Source organism: Triticum dicoccoides, chromosome 1B (assembly GCF_002162155.2).
Source record: "Triticum dicoccoides isolate Atlit2015 ecotype Zavitan chromosome 1B, WEW_v2.0, whole genome shotgun sequence".
NCBI classification, from domain to species: domain Eukaryota; kingdom Viridiplantae; phylum Streptophyta; class Magnoliopsida; order Poales; family Poaceae; genus Triticum; species Triticum dicoccoides.
Genome location: NC_041381.1, coordinates 432,342,878 through 432,355,704, shown reverse-complemented (window position 1 = coordinate 432,355,704; position 12,827 = coordinate 432,342,878).

The following is a 12,827-nucleotide window of genomic DNA, read 5'->3' as shown; positions in this document are numbered from 1 at the left end:
AGGCACCGGTTTCTTCCCTTTTCCCTTCTTCGTCGGAGCCATGGCAATGGGAAGAGGGAGGATTCGAGATTGGATTGGAAGCAGAGACTGGAGCTCGAGAGGAGGAAGAGCAGGGGACGGTCGAGCAGCAAAAAGAGGAACGACTATGTGCAACCACGGGTCCGCCTAGCTGGGCGCAAAATAAGGAGGCGTGGGGGAACAGGGCCGCCCACGTCCAATCGACCGCCACACGGCGCCCGAGGCCGCAGGCTGTTAGGGCCCGTGGTGCTTCGCACTTACCCCTTCGCTTCTCTGCTCAGCCAAGTCCGGGCGCGCCTTGGGCCCGGGGGCTACTGTCGGCGTTCTGGGAACGGGGGTCCCCAGACTTGGCTACCTGCGGCCTGCGGCGTGGCTCAAGGGGCGGCCCAACATGGCCCATCTTCATCAGCACGAGCTCAATACCCTCGCGAGGATCCAAGCCTCGCGGGGTGGACGACAGGAAGCTTCCTCAGGCACGGCCTCGTCAGGCTGGCTCACGAGGAGGCGGAGAGATCAAGGCGGGGTACCTCACGAGGTGCCCATCTTCATCAGCACGAGATCAATACCCTCGCGAGGGGCCAAGCCTCGCGGGGTGGACGACAGGAAGCTTCCTCAGGCACGGCCTCATCAGGCTGGCTCACGAGGAGGCGGAGAGATCAAGGCGGGGTACCTCACGAGGTGCCCATGACGCAAGCCATGACGACCAAGGGCGCCAGGAGGGCGCCAGCCCGCGTAGTGTCCTTCTTTCCTCTTTGGTGCAAAGGGGGCAAGCGCAGGCGAGAGCATCAAGCAAAGGCATCCATTTCGGTGCAACAAGACCAAGACCGTCACAATGGCAGGAAGGAAGTCATCATGGAGCCCAGGAAGGCGTCACCACCAGAGCCTTTGACAGGCGAGGACCAGCTTTAGTCAGGATAAGTGTACTGGATGTTCCCCTTCAAAATGGCCAATTGTTGGCGCCCTTCCCGCTCAATATTTGGGAAGAGGCCCAGGGCCTACGCCTATAAATAGGACTAGCCACCCACAAGGTAGAGGCATCGGATCATCGTTAGGAAACCAGTAGAAAGAGCGACTGAACTCCCGCTAGCAGTTCATCGCACCAGCCAAGAACAGACCCTCGCGAGGCTGTTCTTCCTTGTATTGTCATCACCAACCCAAGAGGCAATCCACCACACCACAAACTAGAGTAGGGTGTTACACCACAATGGTGGCCCGAACTAGTATAAACCCTATGTCTCTTGTGCTGTTCCTTTGATTGCTTAGATCCTAGCACGGTGGTGAGGTACAGGTAGGTAGAGGGCGAGATCTCCGCGCGCACCCCAGTGTTCGAATCTAGAGGGTCTGCCAGAACCCGAAATCCGATATTTGGCGCGCCAGGTAGGGGTGCGCCGGAATCCACCTTCTGCCGCTTCACGTCCCGTCGCATCGTCATCATCATGTACGGCGACCAGGCAGGCAACCCTGATCCCTGGGCGGCCTGGCCCGCCCACGCAGAGCCGCTCACCCCAGGCAACCCCAGGCCCCAGGCAGCTTGCGGTCTGCAGGGCGCTGCGGGCCGCGGGGGCGCGGACAGGCAACGACAGCTCTCACGACGCGGCAGGCGCGGTCGGCGGCGAGGGCCTCCCACCACGCTGCGACCACGGCGCTGTACACCCGCCGGGAGCATGCAAACTCGAGGGCCGCACTTACGGTGGCTCGAGAGCTACTGCAATGCAGGCTGCTGGAAGGCGGCCGCGACGTGCTGCTAGAGCGGGTGGCAGAGCTCCTGGGCTTCACCGCCTCGGGGGCTCCCCCCTTCTGCACCCAACTCTCACCTCAGGTCCAGGGTGGCCCACACGGAGGCTCGACGCACACCCGTGCAGCCCCAAGCGGACTCCAAGGCCACCCCAACGCCGGCCATGCCGTCAGCGTCGGGCCAGCAGCGGCGCTGCCCCCGCCCCTGGCCAGCGAAGAAGGACTCGCCACAACCCACGGCCCCGATGGGCCGCCGCGCTACCACCCCCAGGCGGGCGCCTCAAGCAGCACTGCATGGCACGCAGGGCGCTACGGCGTGGCCTTCGGGATGGCGTCCCCAGAAGAGTACGTGCCCCACATGATGGACCAAGGGCGCGCACATGAGGACGAACAAGGCTCGCTCCTCGGCCCAAGCTGGGGGGACGAGGCACCAGAAGCTGAGCTCTTCCAGGAGCCCCGGGAAGGCCCCGTCGGCTATGCTGGAAGCAACGATTATCAGGTACCACTAATTCCTCAGGAGCAGGCATACGCCAACCATGGATCGCAGGAGGTACAGGTCGCCATAGCGGGCGGCTGCCCCACTCCCGCAGCTTCCTACCTCTCAGGAGGAGGGCGCCGGGGGCTGCAAGAGAGGGGCCAAGATCCTGCATCACCACCGCGGCGTTCAGAGCAAGGCGTCCCCAGGAGGTAGGCCCTCTGCTGGGGAGGTGCCTCAGGGCCTGTCCCTGGCAGAGGACCTGTGGTCGTCAGGGGAACCGCTGGCGACCGCTCTACCCCATCGGCGGCGTCCTGGTTTCCGGTCGTCGTCGGTGGCACTAGAGTGTGGTGCAAGGCGGGCCCCTCGTCTGGCGATATGAAGCAAGGCCGGTACCTGTGAAGAAGGCCCAGTGCATGTGAAGCTCGTTGCCCTGTGACACTCTCATGTAATAATGAGCGGGGGTGTACACGCCCCGGAGTTTCAGGGCTGCCGGCCTCAGGCCCTGGGGCTCCCTCCCACGCCCAGTGGCAGCACTTAGCTCTGCGCTGGTGAGAAGACGTCCAAGACTAGACTAGGTGCCGTACACGGCCTTTTTCTGCTTTCATTGCTTTTCCCCTTGGCTGTCGTTTTCCCCCGTTGGATTTAAGTTGGATTTGAGCTCGAAGATTTGCGTGTGTTCGGGGAAGGGGTGTTTATTCTCGTTCGAGCAATCTCTCGCGTTCTGGTTACCACTTCGCCTCAGCTGCCTCCCCTCGTGAGCCCCTCACGAGCCGGGCCAGGCCTAGCTTGCGTGCAGCCCAGGCTGCCGTCGTCACACCCTCTCAAGAGGTTTTCATTACAGGTTCGATGGGCTTGTTCAGGAGACGCTCCAGACACCACAGCCCTCCGCAGGCTAACTCGAGGCCCTAGCGGGTCGAAGGGTAATGAAGTAGGGACAACACGCGGTCAGTCGGATAAATCCCCCAATGCATCCTCAGGGGCACCTCCTGAATCATCGCTGGCGTTGCTGGCCTCGCCATCGCCCTCCGCGTCGCCATCAGCGGCGTCAGGGCCGTTCACCACATCACCTTCATCAGCAGCCACGACCGCGTCGTCGTTATCAGAAGCGAAGGCCCTGACAAGTGCATCCATGTTGTCTTCCACCCAGCGCGCCAGGTCGCCCCGGACGGCCTAGGGCACTGGGGCGATGGCGGCATCAAAGTCGAAGTTGGGGTCCATGTTCCGAAGGTGGCTGAAGACACGAGAGAAGCCACGCCCGAGCAAGGCGCGGCTCCTCTCCTCCACCAGCCTGTTGGCTCCAACCGACCGCGCCTCCAGCTGCGTCACCACGTCGATGAAGAACTGAAGATTGCCAGCATAGTTGACTGCGTGGGGCTCGTCAATAGCCGCCTCGTAGATGTTACCCAAGGCTGAGTTGGCTCTCTCCCGGAGCGTGGTGAGCATGGGGCCGTGCTCGTGCTCCAGAAGCTGCCGCTGGCGTATCTCGTCCTCGTTCTGCCGTGCAACGGCCTCAGCCTCGTCCACCCACTGGCGTAGAAGAAGCACCTCGGTGCAGGAGGTAGTCAGCTCCTCCCGCGCCACGCCGAGGGCGGCCTGGGAAGCATCGGCCCGCCGCGTCACTTCCTCCAGCTTGGCCCTCAGGGCGGCAGTCCTGCCTTCGGCCTCGACCCGGATCAACCCCAGCCTCTCCTCGAACTCGCGCTCAAGGTTCAAGCGGGTCGTCGCCACCCCACGTTCAACCTCTACGAGGACTCGGGCCTCGCACGCAGCGACATCATCCTCCACCTGTGTCACCAAGCGCTCTCTCGTCTCCAGACGTTCGAGATCGCGTGCGCGCTCAGCAGCTTCCAGCGTCAGTGCCTCCTCACGCCTCAGGAGCTCTGCCTGGTCGACCAAAGCCACCTTCATCAATGCAAGGGCCGTCTCACGCAGCTCCACCTGCTGCTCCAATGAGTGGCACCGGGCCTGGAGTTCCCGCGCCCGCTCCTCTGCCGCCTCATGCCGCCGGTCAGCCTCTCGGGCCTCCTCGACGGCCCGGGAACGGGCCTCCCGAGAGGCTGCCAGCAACGCCTCGGCCTCCCCATTGTCGAGGTCACGCTGGTGGCGCGCAAGGGCAACAACCGCCTTCAGCTTGCGCCTCTCTTCAGCCAGGCGCATGCCCTCAGCCTCGTGGCGCGCATATTCACCAGCAAGCTCTTCACCAAGCCGGCTCACCGCGTCAGCCGCCCTCCGGAGAACTCTTGGCGAAGAGCGCGACGCCCCCGAGCACGCTCGGGCACGTCTTCTATGTCGTCATCCGCCCCAAGTAAGCGCGGGGGGCCACAAATCAACACTCCCCCTCTGGGCAGGGGGTTGGGGGCTGGCGCCCTCGCGATGGCCGGGCACGCCTGGCCAGAAGCCCGGCCAGGAGCCAGCCCATCCCCAAATGAAGAGCACCGGGCCGACCTCACCAATCGCCATCCACGACCAGACGCGAAGCCCAAGGCAGGCTGGATACGCCCCGAGAAGGCTCGCGAAGGAGGGTCACGAGGCACGTAGAGCCGCAATGCACCACAGGATGGCTCACCTCTCCGACCGGCCTCACCGCAAGGGCCTTGCTTGAGCTCGGAGCGCTCGAAGACGGTGGAGAGGGTAGAGCCTGGGGGGATGGCTCCTCAGCCATCTCCGTGAGCTCGGCAGGAAGGGCCCTGCAGAGCAAGGATCAGCCAAAGCAATGGGAGGATCAAGAGCTAGGAAAGGGGAAGGCTTACTCATCAATGGCGAAATACTTCTGGCACTTCAGCAGTCGGCAAGGGTAATCGTCACCCAAGGCCTCCCTTCTCTTCCGGAGAGCCTCGAAGTCCACACGGAAGTGACCCAGGAGTTGAGCGTAGGGGTCAGCCTGCGGCGAGGAAGAAGCGTCAAGATGCCCAGCATCGGGGGCGTCGTCCTGATGCACGCCGCCGGTCGCCTCACCAAGAAGGATAGCTGGGGCCCCAGGGGCCTCAACCACGGGTGCCGCGGGCAGCGCCCCAGCGCCTTCAGCCGTAGCAGTACGGGCCTTAGGAGCTGCCCCCTCAGGAGTGCCGCCTGACTCGTTACCCCAGTGGGGGCCCCCTCAGCCTCCAGCGGCCCATGCCTCCCTACTCCGCCACTCGAGGAAGGACCACCGTGGGCGACTGGGAGGGCAGTCACCACCACTGGGTTCTCGCGAGGACCCGTGAGGCCAGCGGGGCGCAGCCCCCATTTGTCGAAGCCGGGCATCTGATTCACAAAGTCGCCCCTGTTCAAGCAAAGGTACAGCAAAGCCCCCTCTCGCCGGACGCTGCCGGGGGAAGGGTCCCCCGTCAAGACCAAGAGCAATTTCCTCAGCGCTTCGGGCGTCAGGTCCTCCTCCTGGAGCCTCATGCGATCTTCACGCCCGCTGAAGGCCCACATCCGGCGGGAGTGGCGCTGGAGAGGAGCAATGCGGCGTAGCAGGAACTCCTTCACCACCTTGGGCGCCGTCACGCCGAGCTCCCTCAAGAGCGCGAAGCGACGCCAGACAAAGATGAGCCGGGGGCTCGTGAGCGTCTCCTGGCCCCAGCCTGAATTGGGGACAGCGGGCGACATTGGCTCTTAAAGCAGGGGGCTGGGCACCCCTACATCCACGTACAGCCACCGCTCGCGGAACCCAGGCGCGGACGGAGGAAGGCTGAAATCAATCCCTGAGGCCGCTGTTTCTGGTGCGGCAATGAAGCTCACGCACCCTGAGCATTGGGTGGGATCGACAAGGCGCAGAGAGAAAAAGTGGCGCAGCAAGGCAACCGAAGGAGGGATGCCCATCATCGCCTCACAGACAAAGGCGAAGACGGCAAGAAGGGTAATGGATTCAGGACCCAAATGCATCATATGGATCTGGTAATGGGAAAGCACAGCGTTGAAGAAATTGGAAAAGGGGGGAACCAATCCCGCCCACAGGGCGTCGGCAAAGTACCGGACCTCAGTGACTACTCTGTCGATGGAGAAGTGGGACGCGGGCTAGGCCGTCGTCCTCCTTCACTCGTTGAAGATAGTGGCCAGAGCAGAGCTGACCTTGCCCAAGCCTTCTCGGTTGAGTATGATCGACGGATCGACGGCGGGAGCCGCCAATGACGGCGAGCGAGGCGGAGGCACCGGTTTCTTCCCTTTTCCCTTCTTCGTCGGAGCCATGGCAATGGGAAGAGGGAGGATTCGAGATTGGATTGGAAGCAGAGACTGGAGCTCGAGAGGAGGAAGAGCAGGGGACGGTCGAGCAGCAAAAAGAGGAACGACTATGTGCAACCACGGGTCCGCCTAGCTGGGCGCAAAATAAGGAGGCGTGGGGGAACAGGGCCGCCCACGTCCAATCGACCGCCACACGGCGCCCGAGGCCGCAGGCTGTTAGGGCCCGTGGCGCTTCGCACTTACCCCTTCGCTTCTCTGCTCAGCCAAGTCCGGGCGCGCCTTGGGCCCGGGGGCTACTGTCGGCGTTCTGGGAATGGGGGTCCCCAGACTTGGCTACCTGCGGCCTACGGCGTGGCTCAAGGGGCCGCCCAACATGGCCCATCTTCATCAGCACGAGCTCAATACCCTCGCGAGGGGCCAAGCCTCGCGGGGTGGACGACAGGAAGCTTCCTCAGGCACGGCCTCGTCAGGCTGGCTCACGAGGAGGCGGAGAGATCAAGGCGGGGTACCTCACGAGGTGCCCATGACGCAAGCCATGATGACCAAGGGCGCCAGGAGCGCGCCAGCCCGCGTAGTGTCCTTCTTTCCTCTTTGGTGCAAAGGGGGCAAGCGCAGGCGAGAGCATCAAGCAAAGGCATCCATTTCGGTGCAACAAGACCAAGACCGTCACAATGGCAGGAAGGAAGTCATCATGGAGCCCAGGAAGGCGTCACCACCAGAGCCTTTGACAAGCGAGGACCAGCTTTAGTCAGGATAAGTGTACTGGATGTTCCCCTTCAAAATGGCCAATTGTTGGCGCCCTTCCCGCTCAATATTTGGGAAGAGGCCTAGGGCCTCCGCCTATAAATAGGACTAGCCACCCACAAGGTAGAGGCATCGGATGGTTATTAGGAAACCAGTAGAAAGAGCGACTGAACTCCCGCTAGCAGTTCATCGCACCAGCCAAGAACAGACCCTCGCGAGGCTGTTCTTCCTTGTATTGTTCATCACCAGCCCAAGAGGCAATCCACCACACCACAAACTAGAGTAGGGTGTTACACCACAATGGTGGCCCGAACTAGTATAAACCCTGTGTCTCTTGTGCTGTTCCTTTGATTGCTTAGATCCTAGCGAGGCGGTGAGGTGCAGGTAGGTAGAGGGCGAGATCTCCGCGCACACCCCAGTGTTCGAATCTAGAGGGTCTGCCGGAACCCGAAATCCGACAAATATGACTAGCACATTTAAGTCTAACCCACTTCCTATGCATAAGGATTTTGTGAGCAAACAATTTATGGGAACAATAATCAACTAGCATAGGAAGGCAAAACAAGCATAACTTTAAAATTTTAAGCACATAGAGAGGAAACTTGATATTATTGCAATTCCTACAAGCATATATTCCTCCCTCATAATAATTTTCAGTAGCATCATGAATGAATTCAACAATATAACCAGCACATAAATCATTCTTTTCATGATCTACTAGCATAGAATTTTTATTACTCTCCACATAAGCAAATTTCTTCTCATGAATAGTAGTGGGAGCAAACTCAACAAAATAACTAACATGTGAAGCATAATCCAATTGAAAACTAAAATCATGATGACAAGTTTCATGGTTATCATTATTATTAATAGCATACAAGTCATCACAATAATCATCATAGATAGCAACTTTGTTATCATAATCAATTGGAACCTCTTCTGAAATAGTGGATTCATCACTAAATAAAGTCATGACCTCTCCAAATCCACTTTCGTAATTATTACATTTTTTTAACGAATGTTATTGTAAGAGAATGTCTCTGTTAATATGAATCAATGCAATTGTTTTAGAAATGCTACTATCCTACTTTGTTTTCCATCAAGATAAGTCAGATGCTTCTTTCTGTCACCGTTTGTTTCATCCTCCTTTATCGACAAGTAATTGTTTCCATTTTTGCCACTGTTAAAACATGGATATCTATTCAATTTGTTGCTATTGCGACATTTTGCTTCACTACGCGAGACACTTTGCTTCATTTCAGTGCAACTGCACAAAACGAGATTGGATTTCCTATTCGTGTTGGTAGATTCATATTTTATCTTGGTCGTCTCATGAAAGGTCAGTACAGGCCTTCATCCACATGATTGTGCAGTGTGCTTTGAGATGTTGTGCTACTTTTATTGGTACTGTTTTAAATAAATGTTGAATTGGAGCTATTGTATTGCTATCTTTTCCCATTAAGTAGTGAACAAAAATGGGACAAACCCAGACATGATGCTTGTTGCTTTGTTACAACAAACTCTGCATCACCCCCTTTATAAGTAGATGGAAGCACATATTGTTGTTGCACCCTCTCTCCCTGGAACTATTTATGCTTTTCGTTAATCTAATGCCGCTGGTAAAATTAAGCAATGCCATTCTTAGAATTAACTACTGAATCTTATTTCAAAACTGCAACACTTGTTAGGGATTGGCGGCATTACCATTTTTGTGGTCGCATGTTTCATCCTCCTTTATTTGCCAGTAATTGATTCCTTTTTTGCCTATGTTAAAACATGGATATCTATTCAACTTGTTGCTATTGCGATATTTTGCTTTGTGATGTCTACTACGCAACATTCCTCTTGTAGACGTTGCTGGGCCTCCAAGTGCAGAGGTTTGTAGGACGGCAGCAAATTTCCCTCAAGTGGATAACCTAAGGTTTATCAATCCGTGGGAGGCGTAGGATGAAGATGGTCTCTCTCAAACAACCCTGCAACCAAATAACAAAGAGTCTCTTGTTTCCCCAACACACCCAATACAATGGTAAATTGTATAGGTGCACTAGTTCGGCGAAGAGATGGTGATACAATTGCAATATGGATGGTGGATCTAGGTTTTTGTAATCTGAAAATATAAAAACAGCAAGGTAACAAGTGATAAAAGTGAGCGTAAATGGTATTGCAATGGTAGGAAACAAGGCCTAAGGTTCATACTTTCACTAGTGCAAGTTCTCTCAACAATAATAACATAATTAGATCATATAACAATCCCACAACATGCAACAAAGAGTCACTCCAAAGTCACTAATAGCGGAGAAGAGATTATTGTAGGGTACGCAACCACCTCAAAGTTATCCTTTCTGATCGATCTATCATAGAGTTCGTACTAGAATAACACCTTAAGACACAAATCAACCAAAACCCTAATGTCACCTAGAAATTCCTATGTCACCTCAAGTATCCGTGGGCATGATTATACGATATGCATCACACAATCTCAGATTCAGCTATTCAACCAACACAAAGTACTTCAAAGAGTGCCCCAAAGTTTCTACCAAAGAGTCAAGACAAAAACGTGTGCCAACCCCTATGCATAAGTTCACAAGGTCACTGAACCCGCAAGTTGATCACCAAAACATACATCAAGTAGATCACGTGAATATGCCATTGTCACCACAAATAAGCACATGGAAGACATACATCAAGTGTTCTCAAATCCTTAGAGACTCAATCCGGTAAGATAACTTCAAAGGGAAAACTCAATCCATTACAAGAGAGTAGAGGGGGAGAAACATCATAAGATCCAACTATAATAGCAAAGCTCGCGATACATCAAGATCGTGCCATATCAAGAACACGAGAGAGAGAGAGAGAGAGAGAGAGAGAGAGAGAGATCAAACACATAGCTATTGGTACATACCCTCAGCCTTGAGGGTGAACTACTCCCTCCTCGTCATGGAGAGCGCAGGGATGATGAAGATGGCCATCGGTGAGGGATCGCCCCTCCTGCAGGGTGCCGGAACAGGGTCCCGATTGGTTTTTGGTGGCTACAGAGGCTTGCGGCCACGGAACTCCCGATCTATGGTGCTCCCGGATGTTTTTAGGGTATATGAGTATATATAGGCGAAAGAAGTCGGTCAGGGGAGCCACGAGGGGCCCACAATGGTGGGGGCCGCGCCCAGGGGGTACGGAGCGCCTTGGACCCTCGTGGCCACCTCGTTGCTTCCCTGACATCTACTCCAAGTCTCCTGGATTGCGTTTGTTCCAAAAACGATTCTCCCGAAGGTTTCATTCCTTTTCTGTGAAACACTAAAATAGGCAAGAAAACAACAATTTGGGCTGGGCCTTCGGTTAATAGGTTAGTCCCAAAAATAATATAAAAGTGCATAGTAAAGCCCATTAAACATCCAAAATAGATAATATAATAGCATGGAACAATTAAAAATTATAGATACGTTGGAGACGTATCACTTCGCTACGCGAAACACTTATGTTTTAAGAGTGTTTTGTGCAGTTCAACTTGAATGTCACACCGGTGACTTTGCTTAATTTTGGTGGAACTGCACAAAAGGAGATCGAGATTTGTTTCCAGTCTTCGTGGAGAGTTGTTTCAAATCTTGGTCTCATCCACATGATGGTGCAATGTGCTTTGAGATGTTGTGCTACTTGTTTTGGAACTATTTTGAATAAATGTTGAATTGAAGCTATTGAACTGCTGTCATTTACCATTAAGTGAGCAAAAATTGTTCCGACCCGGACATGCTGCTTGTTGCTTTCTTACACAAAACTCTGCATCGCCCCCTTTATAAGTAGATGGAAGCACATGGTGTTGTTGTGCCCACTCTCCTCTGGAACTGTTTATCCTTTTTGTTAATCTAATGCCGCTGGTAAAATTAAGCAATGCCACTCATAGAATTAACTACTGAATCTTAGTTCAAAACTGCAACACTTGTAAGGGATTGGCGGAATTACCATTTTTGTGGCCGCATGTTTCATCCTCCTTTATTTGCCAGTAATTGATTCCTTTTTTGCCTCTGTTAAAATAGGGATATCTATTCAAGTTGTTGCTATTGCGACATTTTGCTTCGCTACGCGAAACACTTGTGTTTTAAAAGTGTTTTGTGCAGTTCAACTTGAATATCACACCGGCTACTTTGCTTAATTGTGGTGGAACTGCACAAAAGGAGATCAGATTTCATATATGTGTTGGGATATGTTTCCAGTCTTCCTCGCGAGCTGTTTTAAATCTTGGTCAAGAAAGGTCAGTACCGACTTTCATCCACATGATGTTGCAGTGTGCTTTGAGATGTTGTGCTATTTCTATTGGTACTGTTTTGGATAAATGTTGAATTGAAGCTATTGAACTTTTGTATTTTACCATTAAGTGAGAAAAAATTGTTCCAACCCAGATATGATGCTTGTTTCTTTATTACAACAAAACACTGCATCACCCCCTTTATAAGTAGATGGATGCACATGTTGTTGTTGCGCCCACTATCCCCTGGAACTGTTTATGCTTTTGTTAATCTAATGCCACTGGTAAAATTAAGCAATGCCACTCTCAGAATTAATTAACTACTGAATCTTAGTTCAAAACTGCAACACTTGTTAGGGATTGGCGGGATTACCATTTTTGTGGCCGCATGTTTCATCCTCCTTTATTGGCCAGTAATTGATTCCTTTTTTGCCTATGTTAAAACGAATCAGTCGCATTGTTTTAGGAATGGTACTATCCTGCTTTGTAGTTCTTTCTACATGTTTAACCAGGGTATTGTTAATATAATGTCTCTGTGTCGGTGAGAACGACACCTATGGGATCAACGGAATCCCAACTGTGGTCGGCAGGCGCGGGGTTGTGAGAAGAGCGGGTCTAAGAGCCAGCACAAAGGTTGTTTACCCAGGTTCAGGCCACGGAGATCGCGTAATACCCTAGTCCTGCTTTTGTGTGTATTTCAGTGTTCTTGAGCTAGCTATGGTGTATCCCTTGTTCAAGAGAGTCGAATCCTCCTCCATTACGCCTCGGGCCTCCTTTTATAGTCGAAGGAGGCACCACAGTGGCACACAGGAGGTGGAAAGGGTACAGTAGCTATGCTTATCGCTTGTCATTACGGGACAAGACACATTAAATGCGCTCCTTAGGTTTCCCCTCCCTTTATCGGGGACGGAAACGAGGCCCGTCCCATCCGCTGCCGCGTCGCCTTGCCTTGACACACGCCCTAGCCAGCGAGGCGTGTGGCGCCATGTAGGCTGGCAGGCTGCTGAGATGGCGTGGTGGCAGCGTCTTCACGAAGATCTGCATGACACCACGCAGGTGCTTGCTGAGTTGGCCTCGGGGCCGCATGTTGATGTCTACTATGCAACCTTCTTCTTGTAGACGTTGTTGGGCCTCCAAGTGCAGAGGTTTGTAGGATAATAGCAAATTTCCCTCAAGTGGATGACCTAAGGTTTATCAATCCGTGGGAGGCGTATGATGAATATGGTCTCTCTCAAACAACCCTGCAACCAAATAACAAAGAGTCTCTTGTGTCCCCAACACAACCAATGCAATGGTAAATTGTATATGTGCACTAGTTCGGCGAAGAGATGGTGATACAATTGCAATATGGAAGGTAGATATAGGCTTTTGTAATCTGAGAATATAAAAACAGCAAGGTAACAAGTGATAAAAGTGAGCGTAAATGGTATTGCAATGGTAGGAAACAAGGCC